Source organism: Eptatretus burgeri, chromosome 4, assembly GCF_056783735.1.
Source record: "Eptatretus burgeri isolate ZD-2024b chromosome 4, Ebu_testis_v1, whole genome shotgun sequence".
Taxonomy (NCBI): Eukaryota; Metazoa; Chordata; class Myxini; order Myxiniformes; family Myxinidae; genus Eptatretus; species Eptatretus burgeri.
Genome location: NC_140964.1, coordinates 91,069,229 through 91,079,228, shown reverse-complemented (window position 1 = coordinate 91,079,228; position 10,000 = coordinate 91,069,229). Strand labels below are relative to the sequence as shown.

Sequence of the window (10,000 nt, the reverse complement as noted above, 5' to 3'; positions counted from 1 at the left end):
TATATATATATATATATATATATATATATATATATATATATATATATATATATATATATATATATATATATATATATATATATATATATATATATATATATATATATATATATATATATATATATATATATATATATATATATATATATATGGTATATATATATATATATATATATATGGTATATATATATATATATATATATATATATATATATATATATATATATATGGTATATATATATATATATGGTATATATATATATATATATATATATATATATATATATATATATATATATATATATATATATATATATATATATATATATATATATATATATATATATATATATATATATATATATATATATATATATATATATATATATGGTATATATATATATATATATATATATATATATATATGGTATATATATATATATATATATATATATGGTATATATATATATATATATATATATGGTATATATATATGGTATATATATATATATATATATATATATATATATATATATATATATATATATATATATATATATATATATATATATATATATATATATATATATATATATATATATATATATATATATATATGATATGTATATATATATATATATATATATATGATATATATGATATGTATATATATATATATATATATATATATATATATATATATATATATATATATATATATATATATATATCAGTGTTCTTTTACATTAATTGTCAACACATTATGAGCCAATGGACAAAACAATGACAGGAGAGTTGAATTTGGAATCCGAGCATTGCCCCCAGACAAGCTCAGATGGTAATGCCAAACAAACCAACCCAGATTATCCTGATATCTCAGTCAGTAAATCATGACATTATTGACAGCATGGCTGACAGAACAGCCTTGTGGTAAGCCTACACACACTCGCCTTAAGCTGTTCAGCCTAGGTTCAAATCTCAGCCCAGTTTATCAACTGTCTTCCCATTGTTTCAAAGACAAGGTGATTCATCATTGTGTGTGCCAAGAGGCGTTAAACTGGGAGTCCCATCTGCCGGCGTTAATTCAAGATCCCATAGTGTCCATGAAGAGTAGGCGAGTCATTGCTGGTACCCTGACCGAATTACACATTCCTGCCCTAACCACCAGAGGACATTGCCACAATGGCACAGCCATGCCCTCAGACAATAATGCTACCCCACAGTCTTATGCTGCATATGAATGAAGAAGAAGATTGACAATGTGTTGGGTTTTGCAAATGAGGTACACTGAGGCATCAGGCATCTGGCTTCCCAAAAATCCTACATATGATGTGGTATCAAGCTATACAAGTTAACCTTTCAGTTCCGCATTTCAGCTCATTTTGTTTTGCTGATGATTCCCAAAGGTAGTAAAATGTCAAAAATGAGTGTTTCAAATCCTGAGCTTATGGCAACCTTTCCTCAAGGGTTGTTGTTTTGGAGTGATCTATCTTTACAATTTGTTTTCTGTTGTTGCAATAATTCTTCAAAAATAATTTGTCCTTTCCATAACTCGTTTCACTTTAGAAGGTGAAAAAGAATAAAAGGACTTTCTACAGTATCACTTTCTATGCAACAGGTGCAATGTTTTTTTGTCATTAACACAGAGTTATTGAGAAAACAACGTGAGGAAATAGGAGCTTTCAGTGTTGAGCTTCCCTCTGTGGCCGGCCTGCTGGCATGCTTATTTTATTGATACAAATGTAGAATAATGTGATTATGGTGCATCTTGGCGAAGATGACATCAGAGGGGGAACCACACGACTAATCTTTTGTCTACATCTGTGTTTCAAAACAGTTTTAACTTGCCGATAGACTGCATCTAAAGGTGTGTCAATGAAGGGTTAACCACTTCAAAACTTTATTCACCAAAACATTGAGTAATAAAACAAAAAATTAACTCGGAAAATGAAAACCAAATCATGGAGAAATGAAAGTCATTGTGCGTTAATGCGCTTACAGTTAAGGTGATTGATGTGAGCACCCCCACGCACACAACATGCATTCACGTGAATTGCAAAGTTTTCAATGACGTTTCTGCAAGTTTTAATGGTTACTGTGTTAGCACATAAGCCTCAAATGCTGCCTTCAGATCAGGGTCAGATCTGGGGTGGTTCTTGTAGACGTTATCCTTACAAGCTTCCCAGAGGAAAAAATCCAGCGGATTGAGGTCAGGGCTTTGTGGAGACCATTCATTTTCCATACGCAAACTGAGAACTCATCCGAATTTTTGATGCAGAAAGGCAATTTTTTCGTTGCCTCGATGTGGGGTAGCACCATTTTGCATGAACCACTGTCGCAGGAGGGCTGCAGTGCTCATCGATTGCTTCAGGTCTTTGTAAAATGCGTTGACAATCGACAAGTATCGTTTTTTATTGATGGTAACCATTCTTCCGTTTTTGTCTTCAAACCAATATGGCCCAAACACACCTCTCTCTGTAGCTGACAGCCACAAAAGCAGCAACCTCATCTGGGCATTGACTTTCCCAGAAAATGTGTGAATTGACATGAAAGTATGCCTCGTCACTAAACCACACATCATGAATCGAGTTTGGGGTTGCCTCCATCTTCTGCTGCAGCATCTCACACATAGCGACTCATGCTACTTTATCCCCATCAGTCAATCTATGGGCTGTTGTGATGTGGGAAAGAGGTTTAATTAGAAGATATCACATCGATAAGGGACGTGTATTGCAAAGTAATTCTCACTCTTGTTATACTAGTTACACTGGTCTCGGTTGTTTTTAATGTATATTATTATGATAGTGTGTTTGCAGGTTGAAAGAAGATTTCGGAGATTTGGCAATCTTAGGTTTATTGGACATACAGCCACTTATACCTTTTCACTCATTTTTATATATATACAAGTTGGGTCACCGGATCAAGATCGGGTTACTCAGACCTTAGTAAACCATCACAAAGACTGATGTTTAAAGCTGAAGCAAAAAAATAACCTGAGAGTGCACTCTGGCAATGTTGGGCCAAATGGCCTCATTTCCTTGTTTGAAGTCAGTTTCATCTGTTTCATGTTGTCTTTTTTTTTCTATGATTTTCATACAGACAGACAGACACACACACACGCATACACACACAATCAACACCGTGAGCTTTGCAGCAGCATTGCTCATTGATGAAGAAGTGACAGGCAAACATTGCTGCAAGAAAAACTAGAAGGGCACTCGGTAGAGCGCATACCTCCGCCACTCAATGCCCGATCCATGAGAACATTTCGGGCCCAATACATTTTTGAAATATCATGCTATATATCGTTTTTGGCCCTATCTCTCAATGGTGAAGAATCACTTTAAAAATTCTCATAATCGGATCCGGATCTTCACCAAAATCTAATCAGTTCGTCCTTGTCACACACACAACCTGTCCACAAAATTTCATCCTGATCGGTCTGCAACTTTTTGAGACATCTTGTACACAAATAAAGACAGAAAGGGGTGAAAACATATTTCACCTTTGGTGGTGGAGGTAATAAACCAGGCCCTACAGAAAAAGACCAAGTACCGCCATGGAAACAGAGAGAACAACTGAGAAAGGAAACGGGACAAATCCAGCAATTTTCAAGAGAATATATATATATATATATATATATATATATATATATATATATATATATATATATATATATATATATTCTTCTTCTTCTTTCAGCTGGTCCCGTTCGGGGTCGCCACAGCGGATCATCAGTATGATCGGCATAGTGATTTGGCACATGTTTTACGCCGGATGCCCTTCCTGACGCAACCCTGGTCGCCTCTTACGACACAGGGATATGGTACACCTATTTTAACGAGGGTATACACCGGCCTAGTACACTGGTACTCATTTCGCCGACCTCGGAAGGATGACAGGCTGAGTGAACCCCCCAGTGTATTAATTCAGTGGCCCAATGGGGATTGAACTCAGGACCTTTTGGATCCCAAGCCGCTGCCCTAACCACTGCGCCAACACCAGGATATAGATATATATATATATATATATATATATATATATATATATATATATATATATATATATATATATATATATATATATATATATATATATATATATATATATATATATATATATATATATACACACACACACACACACATATGACTAAGGACAAAGACGTAGAGGTAATAATTGCTGAAAACAAACTCAAAATATAAATGATAGCAAGGAAGATTTCAAAAAACAAACTCTGACGAAGTTAAGAAAGGGAGGAAAACAAAGCCAATTGTTTGAAAACAAAGTCAAAAGATTGTATCCGCGAGCTAAGGAAACAAAAGCAAGATGTATCAAGACCCCCCCTGAGAAGGATAGACTTGAAAACTATTGGAAAGGAATCTATGAAGACCCAAAAGAACATCATGAGGCAGATTTGAACCAAACCTGGAAAAGAAAAAGCAGCATGGAAAGGAAATGCCCCCAGTTGTTGTTGCTGTTTCATATGCAGCCTGTGGCTGCTGGTTGCATAATTTTCTTGCTGGAAGCGCGGCTGTGCTGCTTATGCAGTGCCCCTGTTTCCAGGAAGCTGGTACTTATTTTGCCAACCTAAGAAGGATGACAGGCTGAGTTAGCCCACCTGGTGTTATCTCAACAGCACAAGAGGGGTTTCAACTGAAGATCTTAAGCCAGCCACCTTAACCATTAAGCCAAGCCAACACCAGGCTTATGGTAGCCTGGTAGCCCAGTCTAGTAGCTAGTGATACTAGCTAGTGATAGTAGCTAGTGAATCAATCTAGTAACCCCTAGTGATAGATGATGAAGGGAAGGAAAAAAAAAACCTTACAAAAATGCCAAACTTTAAAAGCTCGGGCCCAGATGGAATTCCAAATTTCTGGCTAAAACAACAAGATGCTCTCCACAATCACTACGCTCGAGCATTAAACAAACTTATCCAAGAGGAGGAGGTATTGTAGGAATGGCTCACAGAGGGTAACACCTACCTCATCCCCAAATCTGAGGAAACAGAACAACATTACCTCACAAAGACAGACCAATAATATGTCTACCAACGAGAGAGTTTATAGAATACAATACCCCACACAGTGTTACACAACAAAACTAGAACTGGCACTCAGAGAGCGCATACCTTCGCCGCCACTACTTTTTTTGTTCTTGGTATGAGTGTGGGGAACTGGTTTCATATGAATGGTCTTATGACACAAACCACATATCTATAATGTCATGACCCCCCCCGACTTTCGGGGGCTACGGACTAAACAAAAATCAACTCACGTCGTTTTGGCGAGTCTTCACTCGCAAGCTCGGTGAATACAACGTTTCAACAAGAGAAGGTAATCTCGTTTGATGCTGGTTTCATGCAAATCGAATAAGAATTGACTGAGTTATGCTGAAAACCGCATATTTTTTAAGGGCGTGACCCCCCCCCCCCGACATTTTACCCCAACCGGTGACGTGTTATGACGTCATTGTGTCACAAAATTGGGCATTAAATTCTGAACATTTTGGTGCTGGGTTCATGTAAAGCGGACAAGAATTGACCGCGTTATGACAAAAACCGCATATTTTTCAAGGTCGTGACCCCCCTGACCTTTGACCCCTAACCGGTAACAAGAGTATGGGCGTCATTGTGTCATATTGCATATCACAAGATAAGGCGTTGAATTCTGAACATTTTGGCGTTAGTTGCATGCAAATTGAATAAAAATTGACCGTGTTATCGTAAAAAGACGATTTTGACCTTTTCTTGACCTTGACCTTTGACCCGAACGATCCCAAAATCTAATCGAATGCTTCCTGGCTAATAACCAATCATCGCACCAAATTTCTTGCAATTCGGTTTAATACTTTTTGAGTTATACGAATCACAAGATTACAAATAAATAAGTAAATAAATAAATAAATACACGCCGACCAAAAAATAACCTTTCGCAGAATGCGAAGGTAATTAGATGCAGGAGATTTCCATTCGGCCCATCATGCCTGCACCACACAACACCATCCATCCATTGGGACCATACTCTGTGCAGAGCGTTGGTGCTTCCTAAGCAGTCTCCTTGGCTATTAGGCACAATCCTGGACGAGTCCCCACTCCGACACAGGATACCAGCATGCTGGCACTCATTATGCCGACCTCAGAAGAATGACAGCAGAGTCAACCCCACCTGGTATTAATTCAACAGCCAAGTGGGATTTGAACTCAGGATCCAAGGATCCCAAGCCCACCACCCAAACGATTAAGGCAACACCAGGCATACATCAACACCAGACCAATTTTATCTGTTAAAATGATGCAATTTCATTGGGGGAAAGAGGGGAGGAATGGGGATGAGAATGTGGTGTACCCAGGGATATCCCAAGGATGCCAAAATAAACATGGGCAAATATATTTATTTTAATTATTTAAATAAAAAAGAGAAAGCAATTTTTTGTGTTTTTTTTTTCAGGGGGGAAAGGGGTGGGTGAAAGCGGTTCTTGGGTGAGAAACACATCAACCACATACCACCCATTGACAATACCCCCACAGACATGACACTGTATATATGTACACAATCACCCATCCATACTCGAGCTACTTAAAATTCCTATACCCTTCTATCTCCAATGCTTGTACGTACAAGTACCTGTCTAATTCCAATTTAAACTTATCTTCTGTTTCTGCTGCCACTACCTTTCCAGGTAGACCATTCCATGCATTAACTCAGGGGTCTCCAACCTTTTTGGGCGGAGGACCACAAAACCAAAGGGGTGAGGGGCGGAGGCCACACCCAAAAAAAAGGATGCTAAATTCCGAAAAAAAACCATATATATAATTAATATGCGGAAATTTAAACAAAAATTAGTGCTGAATATATTTTTCTTGCCAACAAATATGATAAAGGAATAATCGTGTTAAAAACACATGTGTCTAATATGAATCAAAATCATAATAAAAATTACAGAATGCTTTGATCATTGACCCTGACAAATTGGCAGTATCACGGGCCGCATTGTAATGTAAACTTAATATGGCACCGCGGGCCGCATAAATCCGTCTAAGGGGCCACATGTGGCCCGCAGGTTGGAGACGCCTGCATTAACTACTCTCTGAGAAAAAGACCCCTGCCTTACTACCATTCTAACTCTCCTCTTCTTTACTCTCAGGCTATGGCCCCTGGTCAAGCTTGGTGTTGGCTTAGTGGTTAGGGTGGCTGCCTTAGGATCTCAGGGTCCTGAGTTTGAGCCCCGTTTGCCAATGAATTAACACCAGGTGGGGTTGACTCAGCTTGTCATCCTTCTGAGGTTGGTGAAATAAGTACCACTGCACTGGTATAGGGGCACAATATCAACGGCATAGGTGCGCCCCAACAAAATGGTAGCTACCTGGCAGCCGAGCTGCCATACGCAATAATAAGAAGTCCCTGGTCCTATCACTGTCTATATCCTTCATTATCTTAAACATGTCTATCATATCCCCTCATAACCACCTCCTTTCTTGTGTATAAAGCCCTGTCTCTTTCAGCCATTCCTCATAGCTGAGTCTAGCTCGGCCCGGAATCAATCTAGTAGCCCTATGCTGAACCCTCTCTGTGGCAGCTATATCCTTCCTGACTTGTGGTGACCAAAACTGCACACAATATTCTGGATGGGATCTCATTAAATGTTCAAGCATAAACTTCAATTTTAATAAAATAATGATATTTAAGATCGTTAAAAAATATCCGGAAGTTTCGCGCTCATGAAGCAGTCTCGTACATACACTGTAATATGACGACGATGAGTTGCTGCAGTTTAGAAGATGGAGGCTTCATTGATCATCATAGAACACAGTGTTAATCAGCCTCATACTGACATGGCCATATTGGTGGAGTCTTATTCACCCTGATACTTTCCCTCTCACATGCCCCACCTTCTTATGCTACATCAGGGTTCTTGGAAGTACAGTATTATGAAGGTGATTTGTGTTATACAGTGTTCAAGTATATAATTAAATTGAAGTCAATATTTAAAGAGGTTTATAGACGTATAAATAAATACTTCTGGGTTTACCACCATTTTCACCAGAGGCTACTACACCACCCTATTTAACATGTTACATTAGTTATTTGTGCCTGTTGTTTGTGTCCTTTATGACATCCTTAAAAACAGTAAGTTTCCTGTTTGGAATGATTTTCAATTTTGTTTGATTGCCAAGCAGGCAGACCGAGTAAAAATATTATCTCACTCCTCTCTGTGCATGCTCAATCGGGACGAATTCATATCGAGCCAAAGTACGGTAAAATGGCTGACTTGTCTTTCTATTAATGTTCCGATTCATGTTCAAAATATAACATTCAATTTAAATAAGTTGTTCCTCGATCATGAAATGATGGTTATAAACTGATAAGACATCCAGACATGAACCAATTGCTTAACTGCACTTTTTTGCTTCACTTATGCAGGATAACAACATACCAATTTTTGACAGGAATCACCACAGAAATGAAGTACCACCACCTAACTGAACGAGGACACCTGGAGGCAGAATAGAAGGGATGTAAAAGAAGATGCTATGGAACAATAGACCACCTACTACTAAACAAGACCATACTCGAAAACTCTAAAACCAGAAGAACCAAATTGTCCAAAGCTTGGATAGACAAAATAAAGCTTTTGACAGTATCCCACATTTATGGATGATAAAATGCATGCAATTGTACAAGATCAATCCCCAAATGATCAAACTGATAGAGAAAGCAAAATAGCCCTGGAACACCACATTGATATTACAGCACTCAGAAGGAAAGATCGAAATACCAGGAGTCAAGATATGTCACGGGATTTCGTCCCTCCTGTTTTGTCTGGCCCTGGACCCACTGAGCAACCTCATTAATGAGCAAGGACACAGATACATCCTAATATCCAATAAGAGAATGTCCAAAAAGACAGGGAAGGTGACACTGCAGCTAGATCTCTCCAACATTCTCCCTAGAATGCAGTCCATGCAATTGTTGAAAAGCGTGGGGGCCAGTTCATACCCCTGACATTCGTCAACTGCAAATAAGTAGGTCAGATAAGTCAGAATTATCAGAGATGGAATGACCACACCTTACAGCACTCTCAATACCAGAGTATATTTCAGATATTAGATTGATCAGCTTTGGTGGCACCCCACGAAGACCGAGGATTCTGCAGAGGGCATTCCAATTCACTGAGTCGAACGCTTTGTGGAGATCAACATAGGCTGAAAGCAGCCCCTGCTGAAACTCTCACCTGCGTTCAGTGAGGACCGTAAGAGTCAGGATTGACCTCTTTGGTGGCAGTTTGCCAACAATCCTGGACGACGGTATACAAAAAAATTTAAATAAAACAAAATAAAATCCAACCATAGAACAGGTAGCAAGTCACAAATCTGACCTGACCTGACCTGACCTGATTACAAAGCTGGCCTCCAAAGCCAACCACAGACTGGGCATTCTGTGTTATTCACTCCTTGGGAAATCAGAACTACTTATGGTCGACAATTCCTTTGTCCATAGTTCAATAGAGTACGGCTCTCCCCTATAGGCTGGCCCCAAAATCTCATGTCTCTCCTGGAATTTGTGGAATTTAAATCTCTCAACATTATTGGTGTCTCGAGTTTACTTCTGTGATCCAAAGCACATGGTTTCCACGTGTGTCAATTCTCACTCTTAACTCAGGTCCTTCCTATTTTTGTCCAATCTTGCTCTTCCCCCAGTTTTTCTCAAAATGGTAGCCCATGACAATCTTTTCCCAATTAACTATTTTAACCATGAAATCTGTTGAATGCAACAGTAACTAAACCATATTAAATGGTCCCAAGTTCATGTTCAACCATTTGATGTGGGGGCGGTTGGGGATGGCAATGAAGATGGTGAAGTCATTCTCAAATAACTTTAGACCTTTCGTTCATATGAAACAACTTACAAAAAAAAGTTTAAGAAATAACTATGTCAGTACTCCATTGGCACATGTATCAGTAACTACAATACTATTTGTTCAACATTGGAACACAAAT

At 38.2% G+C, this 10,000-nt stretch overlaps 1 long non-coding RNA gene across 2 annotated transcripts in view; it reads right to left on the bottom strand.

Annotated features, from left to right (window-relative positions):
* LOC147028661 (uncharacterized) overlaps window positions 1-10,000 on the bottom strand; it is a 50,379-nt gene that overhangs the window by 40,241 nt on the left and 138 nt on the right. The gene's annotated exons all lie outside the window — the stretch shown is intronic.